This window comes from Mus musculus, chromosome 8 (genome assembly GCF_000001635.26).
Source record: "Mus musculus strain C57BL/6J chromosome 8, GRCm38.p6 C57BL/6J".
Taxonomy (NCBI): domain Eukaryota; kingdom Metazoa; phylum Chordata; class Mammalia; order Rodentia; family Muridae; genus Mus; species Mus musculus.
The window spans coordinates 31,170,392-31,185,264 of record NC_000074.6 but is presented as its reverse complement, the minus strand read 5'-3'; positions in this window follow the sequence as shown (position 1 = coordinate 31,185,264).

Genomic DNA, 14,873 nt, shown 5'->3' with positions numbered 1-14,873 from the left:
AACAAGTTCCAAAATGTGTCAGACTATAAATAAACCTAATCTGTTCTCCAGGATCTCCAGCCAGGAAAAGAGCCAGGGGTGAGGTTAGAAGACCCTTTGTACATGGCAGGTCTTTTCAGTTAAACAAAAAGCCAGAAGATGATAAGCATGTCGTCCCTACTCCACAGCAGCTTGGCATGCCCAAGGTAATACATCACAAATCTAGATAGAGAATTTTGTCGGGGGAGGTATGTACCCCGCTTCTGTCCAATGAGGTTTAAAATGAAGAGGCTGCAGAGACAGGAGCCTCACAGTGTTGTGTTGTGTTGTGTTTCTTTTGTTTTACATTTCACATAGTAAAAAATGCACCCAGCTTGGGTTTATAGGGACTGAAATTAAGTGCTGAAGAGAGAAAGAGAGGAGAGAGAGAGAATGAATCTCCACTATCCATGATGGAGCAGTACTAAGGCCCCTAGTGAAATGCCTCCCGGGACACCAGGCTGCTGGAGCAGGAATCACCCAGGAAGATTCAGACAGCAAGTATTTGGGGAGCACAGTTGGGGAAGTAGCCAAACTAGCATTAGAAAATAGATGAGGGGTCGGTCATCCCCCAGTAATTGCACAGAGCCTAATAAATAAATCATAGTTTGAGTCTCATTCATTTGAAGCTAGACAGGGATCAGCATAATTCATACTATTTTCCTGGGTTATTTACTAACCACACAATGGCAGACCCATGCTTGCAGTAGATGGCCAAAACAAACTGAACTCACTGGATTTTTTTTGTTGTTGTTATGGAATGGTTTGTATATGCTTGGCTCAGAGAGTGGCATGATTAGAAGGTATAGCCCTGTTGGAGTAGGTGTGTCACTGTGGGTGTGGGCTGTAAGGCTATCATCCTAACTGCCAGGAAGTCAGTATTCTGCTAGCAGCCTTCAGATGAAGATGTAGAACTCTTGGCTCCTCCAGCATCATGCCTGCCTGGATGCTGCCATGTTCCTGCCTTGAAGATAATGGACTAAATCTCTGAACTTGTAAGCCAGCCCCAATTAAATGTTGTCCTTATAAGAGTTGCCTTGGAATGGATACAGAAAATGTGGTACATTTACACAATGGAATACTACTCAGCTATTAAAAAGTATGAGTTTATGAAATTCCTAGGCAAATGGATGGACCTGGAGGGCATCATCCTGAGTGAGGTATCCCAATCACAAAAGAGCTCACATGATATGTACTCACTGATAAGTGGATATTAGCCCAGATACTTAGAATACCCAAGATATAAGATACAATTTGTGAAACACATGAAACTCAAGAAGAACGAAAACCAAAGTGTGGACACATTGCCCCTTCTTAGAATTGGGAACAAAACACCCATGGAAGGAGTTACAGAGACAAAGTTTGGAGCTGAGATGAAAGGATGGACCATCTAGAGACTGCCATATCCGGGGATCCATCCCATAATCAGCCTCCAAACGCTGACACCATTGCATACACTAGCAAGATTTTGCTGAAAGGACCCTGATACAGCTGTCTCTTGTGAGACTATGCCGGGGCCTAGCAAACACAGAAGTGGATGCTCACAGTCAGCTATTGGATGGATCACAGGGTCCCCAATGGAGGAGCCAGAGAAAGTACCCAAGGAGCTAAAGGGATCTGCAACCCTATAGGTGGAACAACAATATGAACTAACCAGTACCCCCGGGAGCTCGTGTCTCTAGCTTCATATGTACCAGAAGATGGCCTAGTCAGCCATCAGTGGAAAGAGAGGCCCATTGGTCATGCAAACTTTATATGCCTCAGTACAGGGGAACACCAGGGCCAAGAAGTGGGAGTGGGTGGGTAGAGGAGTGGTGGGGGGGAGGGTATGGGGGACTTGAAATGTAAATGAAGAACATACCTAAAAAAAAAAAAAAGAGTTGCCTTGGTCATGGCATCTGTTCACAGCAGTAAAGCCATAACTAAGACACTTTACAATGCTTTTGCTTATAGATGATATTTTCTGATTTCATTTTTATGGGTTTTCTGTGTGTGTGTGTCTTAGAGTTTGTATGTGTTTCTTATGCTTTCTCTTTTGGCTCTTCACACACACACACACTTGTTCATTTTATCCTACTCTGGTTGGTTTGTTTTTATTTTATATTTTTACTATTATTTAATATTATTATTATTTTAGATGCCTGTTTGCATTCAAAGAGAAGAGAGAAAATGTGTGGATTGGATGGGTAGGAAAGGAGGGAGAGGCTGAGAGAAAACCATAATCAGAATATGTTGCATGAAAAATATTTATTTTTAATTTGAAAAAAAAAAAACAAATATCAAAACAGATAGATGGATGAACGGAACATGGTGTTCACATAGAGTGGAATACTTTGTAGTCTCATCTTGTGGCCCAGGCTGGCCTTGAACTCACTGTGCTTCCCAAGAGGGTCTCAAACTGTAGCTCCTCCCACTTTCGTCTTAAAGTCCTCAGCTTCCAGGTGTATACCATCAGGCATCGGGCCCAGCTATCATGTATATTTTTGAGGTTTCCATTGTACGTCTTAGCCTTTAACAGCTGAGCTATCTCTCTAGCCCTATTTTTCATATTTTAAAGGAACTGAAATTCCAATTCATGCTACAAAATAGATACTTGCAAGCGCGAAGAAAAAATACTATGTAATTCTATTAATTCAAAATTCATAGGAACATAAAGTAAAATAAAATTCGCTCATGTGTGGAGTCAGAGAGCACTGGGGATGTTTTGTTTAACAGAGAGTGTCAGTTTGGGCTGATGAGAGACTTCTGAGGGTGGAGGGATGGTGGTGACTGCTCTTCACTAATGTGTATTTACTTAATGACGCTGCTCTGTACACTTTCACTGAATAAAGTGATAAGCCTTCTATATGTTTCATCGCCATGAAAAATGGCTTAAAATTTAGCCCCCAATGTTCAAAGATAAACAGGTTTCTTATTTGTCAGTGCCCACCACTTGACGACAGTGTGAAGCGAAGGCCTTGCTGGAGTTCTGTTTTGTGTAGATGCATCTGTGCGTATTTCTTACAGATTCTCACCATTTAAGTTGTATTTGTCTCTGTGGCTTTGAACAGTTTTAGAGACCCAGTCATCAATAAACAGAGGGCAAAAAGAAAAAGAATCTCTTCCCATGTTGCCATGCCCCAGGGTTTCCTGCCTTCCTCCTTAGTGCTCTGCCAGGAAGGTTCTAGCACCTGAGCACCTGGACTTGGTTTCTTGCAGATCGTTATTTTGCCAACATCTGAGGAAAACACCCTGGTAATAGACTGTTCCAGTAATCTCGCCAGGACATAGATTTAAATAAAGAAACAGCGCTCGGGTGTCTACACGTTGTGTTATCCGTGTTTTCTATTTCTATTCTTTTCCAACCGCCTCAGAACCTAGTGTCATAAGCGGGTCCAGCAGCCTGCCTTGTGCACGTTAAGCAACTCCTTCCATTCTCAGTAAATCATTTCCTACTAGAGAAGAGCCATGCTTCTCCATCTGCTAAGCCAAGCTGTGTCTAGAGCTGTGTTTCTAAAGCTGGTAAGTAGGCATGGATGAGAACCTGAAGAACAAGCAAGCATCACTCTGCCAGGAAAGACCCAGGAGAAGTGGTCAGGGGCTCCTACCTGGCTGAGCCTGATGCCCTGGAGCAGGTAAAACATGCCAGGTGACTCCACATCTTCAATCCCTGTCTGAGCTCTTTCAACCTTACATTTTCCCTAGGGGGACCCTAACTTTGGAAAAGGACACCTGCTTTGGCTTTTCTTCCCGTCTCCTTCATAACTGTTACAGGATGGCTTGATTTTCAAGACAGTATCCCTTGCACCTGCAAGAGATGGTCCTTTCAGCATTTCCATGGAAACCTTCTCAACTCCTACCCTGTTTGAGTTGTTAGCTCACCTCATCCTGTCCTTTTCCTTTTTCTCAGGACTCCCAGAGCAATTCACAAAGCCAAGGAATCCTCCATCCCTCAGGCTGTAATAATCAGCACCATCATCGTATGCAAACACCACAGCTATCACGTGCCCTGGGGCTTCTCCTTCTGCCTTCTCTTCACCCCTCATAGGAGAAGAGAGCAAGCAGAAAAGACCCACAACCGCATGCTACTCAGAGAATCAGAGCCCTCAGAGCAGCCACTCAAACCCTAAATAGGATGGATGTTTTCTCAGAGCTCACAGATCTGTGTGGAAGAGGAGGCAGAACGCTTCTATGAGCCAGAGGTGATGAAAGACGCCAAGGAAACTATCTTCTGCAAACTGAGCGGACATTCGTGTGAATTCACAGAGACCGTGTGGAACTCACGGGGCCTGCACAGGTTCAAGCCAGATAGAGATCCGAGAGCTGAGAGGGAAAAGTAGAGACGTGCTCCCACCTAATGGAGAAGCTATTTACATTTGATACCTGCTGCTAAAGAAGAAAGTATTGTTCTCCAATGGGATCTCACGAGGTATATTAACCAAGCTTCAAGATAGGTCCCATGCCTAGGTCCATTTGCCCAACAAACTACAAACTCCATGACAGTTTTGTAGACTTTAGGCCTCATTTTGCCTCCTTTGCCTTTTTTTTTTTTTGTCTTGTTGATCTTTTGCTTGTATATTTTGTGTTTTGGAGTGATGATCTGTGTATGTTTCCTTGTTTGTTTTATACTGAAAAAGAGAGAGAAAGGACACCATGGATTTGTATGGTGGGAGGTGGGAAGGATCTAGAGGAGATGAGGGAGGGGAAAGAAATGATCAGATATATTTCAATTAAAATTTTTTTAAAAAAACCGGAGAGAGTGAGGTAATGAAGTTTAAGGCCGTGAATTATCTGGATCAGGCTATTTCTCTGACTGAGATTCTTTGCGTAGATCTCTATTTAGGCTGTCTCTACCCATATCTGCATAGGGTCTTTGCTGCTAAATACGAGAGAAGGATGCTTGCAAAGGTCGCTCTCCATTTCTTGCCACATCAATATTAAATTCACCTCCAGAGAGAGGCTTTGCTTGAAGCCTTAGTGAAACCGCCCCTCCCCCACATCTCCGTCCTTCCCCTGTTTTGCTTTTCTCATTAAGCATGGTGTTGGGGCTTGTTCATTTTGCCAGTTTGCTCCATCAGAATCTTAAGTTTTCTGAGGGTAAAATGAAAAGTGTTTATACTTTCAAAATTCAGACACATTTAAGAAATGCAGCCTATTTTCACTGAATCAAACATTGCCGGACATGGATAATATAATGCAAATATAATAGGCAACATATGCTATAATAAGATAGAATATCATGCATTATGAAAATATGCACAGAGGCAAAGTATGATGGTCTGTATATGCTTGCCCCAGGGAGTGGCACTGTTTAGAGGTGTGGCCTTGTTGGAGAAAGCATGTCACTGTGGGCGTGAGCTTTAAGACCCTCATCTCAGCTGCCTGGAAGCCAGTCTTCTAGCAGCCTTCAGAACATGAGGTGGGACTCTCAGCTCCTCCAGCCCCATGCCTGCCTGGATGCTGCCATGCTCCCACCTTGATGATAATGGATTGCACCTCTGAACCTGTAAGCCAGCCCCAATTAAATGTTGTTCTTATAAGAGTTGCCTTGGTCATGGTGTCACTTTACAGCAAGAAACACGTAACTAAGACACAGAGGCAGGTGGATTTTTCTAAGCTTCCAGCCAGCCAGGGATACACAAAGAAATCCTGTCTTAAAAAACAAAAATTCAACCACATTTGAAATTAATTCAGCTGGGAATAGTTCTACCTCAAGAACCAGCTAGCTATATCACTCCTGGGCATATACCCAAAAGGTGATCCACCATCCCACAAAGACACTTGCTCAATTCTATTTGTAGCAGCTTTATTCATAATAGCCATAAATGGGAAACAACCTAGATGTTCCTCAACCAAATAACAGATAAAAAAAATGTGGTGCATACACACAATGGAATACTCTTCAGCTATTAAAAACAAAGGCATGAATTTTGCAGGCAAATGGATGGAACTTGAGAATATCACCCTGAGTGAGATAGCCCAGTTCCAAAAGGACATGCATGGTATGTACTCACTTATAAATAAGTGGATATTAGCTGCACTCCACAGACCCAAAGCTAAACAAGAAGGAAGGCACAAGCAAGGATGCTTGAATCTCACTTAGAAAGAGGAATAAAATAGTCATGAGAGGCACATGGAAGGAGGGAACTGGGTGGGAGAGAGAATGGGGAATGGCAGGTTCAGGATCAGATGTGGGGAAGGACAGGCGAGATGGCCATGACAATGAATGGAAATCTGCAACTGACAGGGGTGCTGAAGTGGATGATGTCTCCAGGATGTGATAGAGGCCTGGGATAAGGGATCCAAGAATCATTGGGGGTGACCTTAGCTGTGACTCACAGCATTGGGGGTATGGAACCTAAAGAGGCCACCTCCTGTAGCCAGGCAGGAGCCTCAGGGGAGCGAAAGGGACACCAACTTATCCATGAAACTTCCAACCCAAAATTTGTCTTTTCTAAATGAAATACAGGGAGTGGGGATGGAGCAGAGATTGAGGGAATGGCCATCCAATAACTGGCCCAAGTTGAGACCCATCCTATGGGCAAGCACCAATCCCTGACACTATTAAGGAGATTCTGTTATGCTTGCAGACAGGAGTCTAGCATGTTGTCCTCTGAGATGCTCCATCCAGCAGCTGACTCAGACAGAGACAGACACCCACAGCAAAACAGTGGATGGAGCTTGGGGACTCTTATGGAAGAATAGGAGGAAGGATTGTGGGCCCCAAAAAGGATAGGAACTCCCCAGGAAGACCAACAGAGTCAACTAACCTGAACCGTTTGGGCTTTCAAAGACTGACCCACCAACCAAAGAGCATACATGGGCTGGACCTAGGCCTTCCCACACATATGTAGCAGATGTGCAGCTTGGTCTTCATGTGAGTCCTGAACAACTGGAGCAAGGACTATCCCAAAAGCTGCTGCCTGTCTGTGATATATGTTCTTCTAGCTACACTGCCTTGTCTGGACTCACTGGGAGAGGATGTATGTAGCCCTGTGGAGACTTGATGTGCCAGGGTGGGAGGGCACCCAGGGGGCCTCAACCAGTTCAGAGGAGAAGGGGGGTAAGGATTGTGGAAGGGGGTAACCAAGAGAGGAGGAGAGGGGTGAAACGTGAAGAAGTTAAAGAAAAAGAAGAAGAAAGGGGGAAAGAAAGAAAAAAGGAACCCCCCAAAAAGCACTTTTCCTTGAAATTTAAGAGTCTCTATTCCTGCAGAGTGAGGTTACAAAAACATACTTTTCTTTCTTTCCCTTAAGCTCATAAGCTCTTGAAGAATGCCTTGAAAAGACTCTGTTGGAGAATGCATTCAAAGTAAGAGCTCAAGGATGAACGATCAAACTGTCAATTGAAGAGGACTCTTAGCCCTCTTATTTCAAAACCTCTCCACAGCTGGGTGAAGGCTGACAGCCAGGCTTTGAAAGTACTCTACGGGAATTCAAGGCCTCTCATCCAAGATCTCTCTGTGCTAAACCTAGAAAAGTATCAGTGGGAAATCCTCAGGGTCACTTGACTGAAAAGTGAAGCTCTTGGTAGCATCTTCCCACCCCACCGCTCACTCTCTCTCTCACTTAGCCTCAAGTAGTGTACCTCAACTCCAAATCAAATGCTCCTCTGGTGTTGTCACAGGGATCCTTCCAGGACAGTCTAAGGTCCTTCTTAAAGACAATAAAAAATAATGTAAGTATTGTTCTCTTCATTTCAAATTATAACAAGTCTTTTAAAAAAAGATTTGTTTATTTATTTTATGTATGTGAGTACACTGTAGCTGTCTTCAGACACACCAGAAGAGGGCGTCAGATCCCATGACAGATGGTTGTGAGCCACCACGTGGTTGCTGGGAATTGAACTCAGGACCTCTGGAAGGGCAGTCAGTGCTCTTAACCACTGAGCTATTTCTCCAGGCCAAATTATAACAAGCTTTACTGAAATATTCGTCCAGCATTAATCAGAGTCACTAACACAAAAGCCAAAAAAAAAAACAAAAACAAAAACAAAAAAAAAACCAAAATATGGATTCTACAAGACCTCTTGTGCCAGAATATTTGCTCTTTCTCCTTGGAAAGAATGTGCCCGCTGGTTCTGACTGACCAACAAATGTGGCTTCCACTGCTCAGATCAGGTGGCCCCTTGGCAATGATGCAATTCCAGGTCTCATACACAGTGCCCAACGATTCAGAAAACTCACCCAACATCAATCCGCAGAATCTAGAACCCTGAATTAAATGGCCAAGTGCTGTGCACTCAGGTATAGAAACCATGCTGGGATTTGTGGATTAAAGTAGACCAAACTGGATTTACAGGGATTGTGTTTGTTGGTCGCTTGCTTTTTACAGTTGTGGAAAACGAGGCTTAAAAAGTACAAGTAAATTATTCCAAAATAACTTAAGAGCCAAGCCTTGGTTTAGTGGTAGAGATGTATAACCCCAGCTACTCAAGAAGCTAAGGCAAGAGGAATGAACGTTCAAGGCTGGTCTGGGCTACACAGCAAGCTACAAGTCAGCACTCAGGGCCACTTGTCAAGATCATTTCTCGAGTGTGTTTGTGTGTGTAGGCTGAGACCATAGCTTTGTCTTAGAGAACCGACCTAGCACACTCATGAGGCATCTCTCAATTCAGTCCTCAGGAAGCCCCGATCTGCTCCAGAGTACTTAAACACAGCATTTTGATGTACACAGGCACTGTTGAAGGTGTTTTGGACAGCAAGAAAAGTGACATGGCAATCATTCTCTGTTGTGTCCGGCCAGCGGCTCACATGTCTGGGTTCTGTTCTGGAAAGGCATCTTTGCATCTGGAAGAGAAGAGGGAGCTAGGCAGCGCGCGAGAGAGATGTAACCAAGACAGTCATTCTGATCAAGGTTCAATTTTACTATTTCCGACACTCAGTTATGAAGCAGCGGGAGGGACCCGATTCCCGCCAAATCATCTAGGAGTAAAGTTCCAGGTGAACACGTGATAGGTCCGGAACAGCTAGTTGGCAGCCAGCAGCGGCAGTGGGAGTGGCAGGGAGATAGGGCGGCAAGCTCCGCCCCATGCTTTCTAACATTGAAACCTGAGCAAACAGGTTTCAGGTTGGGGAGGGGAGGTTACAATTCTCCACGTGAACAGGACTCCCATTTGGCTCTCTATTCTAAGTAATAATAGTATCAATCACAGGCAAGTCCAAATGGTAACACTGTGTCAGGAAATTCTCTTGACTGCTTCATGAAGATCAGGGCTTAACTGAAGTCCTGACTGGGACAGTCCGAAAGGCAGGATGAACTGGGGTTACCTGGGAATAACAGTCCTTTCTGAAGCTGTTCTGAAAGGAAGTCTCGGGAACAGCATCAGTTTAAGGAGGATTGATCAGGGAGTTGGAACAGAAGGTCTCAGCATCTCAGTATCCCCAAGGGTAAATCCTGCCAGGGCTGCCCTCTTGGTCTTCCGTTCTTTAATATATAAATCTTACAAGCAGTACATAGTCTATAAAGACATTTGTATGGAACATGAAGGGTGCGCAGATCAGTTAAGGGTAATTTCCTGCTCTTTGAACATATGAAAGACAACGGTGCTTCATCAGAAGTTAGTTTGATCATAGAATCAAACAGCAATATAAACCTGCATTCAGACCACCTGAAAGGATTGTATGCAATAGTAAGTATGAGAATTTCTTTTTTTTTCTTTTCTTTTTTTTTTTTTTTTTTTTTTTGGTTTTTTGGTTTTTTGGTCTTTTGAGACAGGGTTTCTCCGTATAGCCTGGCTGTCCTGGAACTCAGAAATCCACCTGCCTCTGCCTACTGAGTGCTAGGATTAAAGGCGTGTGCCTCCATGCCCGGCCTAGTATGAGAATTTCTAAGCCAACAAGACTTATTGCCCATGAAAGCTGAAGTTCTAGCTGGAGAGATATATGTCCCAGTCAGTTTCAGAGCTGTTTCAATAGAGGGCTTAGTAATATGCATTAGTAGTGCATTGGGTCCTTTTGATTTTTCTCCTGTATGTTCCTGAGACCTTCAGGGGGTCTCCCTCTATCAAATCTGATCCGTATTGCTTTGGAAGGCGTCCAAAGCCTTTTCCATTTTCCTGTTAACATAAACGCAGAACCTTTCTCCAAAAGAATCCAGCAACCCCAAGTCATCAAAAGTATAGGTTGGTCAGTCAGTCTAGCCGTCCCCTTTTTATTTAGGTCTTCTATATTTTGACCTCTCTCCTGGAGGATTTGTAATACCATCATAAACACTGAATTTATAACCACATTCATTTTGATAGTTAAAACAATTTAAGCCGGGCGTGGTGGAGCAAGCCTTTAATCCCAGCACTCGGATGCAGAGGCAGGCCGATTTCTGAGTTGGAGGTCAGCCTGGTCTACAAAGTGAGTTCCAGGACAGCCAGGGCTACACAGAGAAACCCTGTCTCGAAAAACCAAGACAAAAAAAAATTAAAACAATTATTATTTATTGAGATAGGCTTTCTCTGTGTGGCCTAGCTATTGGATTTTCTCTGTAGATCAGGCTGGCCTTGAACTCACAAGGAACCTATCTGTCCCTGCCTTTGTCTCCAAACCATTGAGAACCAAAGCCTGGATTGATTGATTGATTGATTGATTGATTGATTGATTTGTTTTTTCGAGACACGGTTTTTCTGTGTAGCCCTGGCTGTCTTGGAACTCACTCTGTAGACCAGGCTGGCCTCGAACTCAGAAATATGACTGTCTCTGCCTCCCAAGTGCTGGGATTAAAGGTGTGAGCCACCACTACCTGGTTGGATTTATTTATTTATTATCTATGTATCCTTGAAGACATTTATATCAATTCCCATTTGTTTCTCTCCTCTTTGAAGATTAGTATCTACATAATAAATACACCTATAACCTCTTTCTCTTTCCATACAGTCAAGACTGATGTGTATTTAGGTTTTGAATTAAGGATATTCCTACTTATTATTAAGCAAAAACCTACATAGTATCCTTAGAGAAAGAAATGTCACATTTTGAACTTTAGACTGTCATTTGCAAGTGGCCGTAACTATCAATAGAGGCTCCTGCCCTGGCTTTATTGTGTAGACCACGCTGGTCTAGAATTCACAGATCTCTCTCTCTCTCTCTCTCTCTCTCTCTCTCTCTCTCTCTCTCTCTCTCTCTCTCTCCCTCCCTCCCTCCCTCCCTCCCTCCCTCCTTCCCGCCACCCCCCACTCCCACCCTCTACCTCCCATCCCCCCACCCCCCCACCCCCCCACCCCCACTGATCTATAGCTCAGATGCTGTGTTGCTCCTCCCACCCTTTCCTTTACAGAGAGAGGCGTTTCCACCTACCGCCAGCAGCCAACCTAGGGCTGCATTTTTGCGTGCCATGGATGCAATGCAGAGGGTTAATTTTCATAGGACAGGATTGGGCCAGTGCCAAGCTTGGGAGAACCTGAAGTGTCTTATCCACTGCTGTGATCTCCACAGGTTTTGTCATCAGCTGCTGTATCAGCTGGAATCCTGGTCCCTCTCCCTCAACTGCTCTGTCCTGGGGGGAAACCCCAATTTCTGTGTTCTCCTCTTAAATTTAGTAGGGTTTTCTTTTAGAAGCCACCTTCCTTACTATCTCTCTGTAAGTTCTCTGCTTCCCAGGACTGAACCTCTTTCTAGGACTGGACCTCTAAAACCGTAAGCCAGTCCCAATTAAATGTTTTCCTTTATAAGAGTTGCTGTGGTCATGATGTCTCCTCCCAGCAAGACCCTAAGTAAGACATTCTCCAAATAGTTCATCAACTGGTGGCTAGGCATGCCAGTGTATGAGACTGGGGTGGGGGTGTGGAGCATTCTTGTTGCAGAGGTTTATGGTTACCTAAGCCATAACCATTTCCCTACTAGCTTTGCTGTGCTTTTAATCCTCTAAGAAATCTGCCCAATCTAAAATCATGGAGCCCTGTACCTATGCTGTGAGCTAAGCATTCAGCTTTCAGCTCATCCATGTAGGGCTGATCACTTTGGGTTTTATAATCTTTATAATGAGAAAGCTGAGATCTGCAAGGGGTCTTCAATGACCTGGACATTCCTCCTCTTCCTGCCATCTTGTAGATTAACTGAATCCTTTAAGAATTCCACTTGAGGGCTGGAGAAATGGCTCAAAGGTTAAGAGCACTGACTGCTCTTCCAGAGGTCCTGAATTCAATTCCTAGCGACCATATGGTAGCTCACAACCACCTGAAATGGGATCTGATGTCTTCTGGTGTGTCTGTAGACAGCAACAATGTACTTATACATTAAATAAATAAGTCAATCTAAAGAATAAAAATTAAAAAAAATCCACTTGATTGTATTTTTATAAAGTTTTTTAAAATTTATTTATTACATGTAAGTACACTGTAGCTGTCTTCAGACACTCCAGAAGAGGGTGTCAGATCTTGTTATGGATGGTTGTAAGCCACCATGTGGTTGCTGGGATTTGAACTCAGGACCTTTGGCAGAGCAGTCGGTGCTCTTAACCACTGAGCCATCTCTCCAGCCCCTGATTGTATTTTTTAAATTATTTATTGTATTATATGAGTACACTGGTGTGTCAGACACACCAGAAGAGGGCATCAGATCCCATTGCAGATGGTTGTAAGCCATCATGTGGTTGCTGGGAATTGAACTCAGGACCTCTGGAAGAACAGTCAGTGCTCTTAATTGCTGAGCCATCTCTCCAGCCCCCTGATTGTATTTTTATTGTATGTCCTCTTTAGTGGTTGTTCTATGTCTTATTTGACATATACCTAAAATTGTAGTGCTTGCTTGCTATTGTCACCTTCCAGTCCGAGTGAAATTTAGAAGCCTTATTTCAGTTCACCTGCTGTCTTGGGTACTTTTGCTTTCTGTCAGTTGCTGTGGCACAACACCATGACTGAGGCAACTTATAAAAGAAAACATTTAATTTGAGACTTGTGGTTTCTCGAGGATTATATAGACTTCATAACTATAATGGTAGAGAAATGTCAGCCATGACACTGGAACCATAGATGAGAGCTTACATCTGATCTACAAGCATGAGACAGCCAATTAATGGGGAATAATATGGGCTTTTGAAACATCAAAGCCCAATGCCAGTGACAAACCTCTTCCAACAAGGCCACACCTTTTAGCCCTTCTCAAACTATCCTGACAACTGGAGATGGAGCATTCAAGTATGGGAGCCATTCTTGTTCAAACCACTACACTTGCTCTAGCCCTTTGCAATTTATAATTGTTTTAGTCTTCCATGTGACCTAATGCACCCTGGGGTTGGGGGAACACATCCATGGTAATGATTCTACAAGGCCGATTGATCGGAACCTCATGAAAAGCTAAGACAGTCACAGGATAGCATCCAAAGCCTCCCTTGCTTTGCTATAACCCACTCCTTAGTGTTTCTCCCAATGAATCTGAAAAAAAATGTCCTGCCTTACAACATCTTTTGTTGTTCTATAGTTGTAAAAACTTTGTGAGATCATTTTCACTTTGGAATACATCATGGTGGACAAACAGAATCATACTTCCTGTCCCTGCTCAGTCAACAGGAAGGAAACAACTCTGCGTGGGGTAAAAGCTCTGTTGTGTGACATTTAGACACGCTGATGATATGTAACATCACACACGCTGCCTTCATTACCTAGTGTCAGGTCCCAAGGAAACTCCACTCCCCCAAATTCTGGGGCCTGTTCCCCTCTACCAATGGCCTGATCCATTTCTTCCTCACTCTCAAAAGGGACTAAAGGCTATATGTGATGTCTACTGGCTTACCAAAGCACATGCTAGTTCCCAGGCTATTCAGCACCTGTGGGCTCTTCTCTTCCCATCCCCTACTCTAAACTCCAACTTCTCATTCTTGTATAACCCTGGTATTTTAGCTGTGCTCTCTTGGCCTCTTCTCTTGCCCCTCTCTCTTGATCCCTTTCTCTTCCTCTCTCGCTCTGTCTCCTCTCATGGTCTGGTGCAATCTGCTGGTCATGTCCAATCTACTACTTTCTCTTTGTGTTCTGGATTCTTCCAGATGCTTCTGGCTGTATTATCCCTCATATCTACAGAGTAAAAGCCTTTCTCTCAATCATCCCTTGGAGTTGTCATGTCTTCAGTTTATACACCAGGCACAAGCTAAAGTTTCAAAGGTGAAGAACTTCCCAAGTGCTATGCATAGTTTTCTCCGCAGAATCCAAAATTTCTGTTTCATTTATAGAACTTGGAAAACCCATTCTTGTAGGTTCTCTGGCACCAACTATTTCTCTTGGTTTTTCTTTAGCAGAACCTGTCATATGATTTTTTCCTTCATTCGTAAGGAACTTTTTACCTGGGCATGGTTCTCTGTGAACTTTCCCCCCAGCACTTAAAAGAATACTCTACCACTCCCCACTTCCCTTTCTTCAGTTAGGATGGCCTTAGTGTAGCTTTCTGTGAGTTTTGTCATGCAAATGACCTATTGTCCCATCAATGGTGTAGGGACACTTTCTCTGATGCAGTGCAAATTCTGGTGTGCCTGCTCACCTCGTATGGGTGGAAATGTTCCTAGCTCTCTATTCTGTCCCATTATTTTCTCAGTGTAACCTGATACCATTACACACTGCTGTGTGAAGTTCATAATCTTGTCAGGGAATTGCATCCCTTTATTCGGCCTCTTTGGACCTCACAGTTTGGTGGCGCATTGTGGGAGGATACCTTTCTCCTTGAAGGCAGTGGGTGCCATCACCTTTTAAAATTATTCACAGCTCAATGTTGGGGCTCACATTTGTAATCCCAGTGGAGAAGGTGGGGGGACAGGAGGATTGCTCACAGGTGTGAGGTCAGCCTGGGTTGCTATACAATGAGTTGCATGCCAGACTGTTACACTGACACTCTTTCTCAAAAAACAAATAGACAGCCAGATGTAGCTCAATACAGGGTGACAGGTGTCGCTCAATGGTACAAC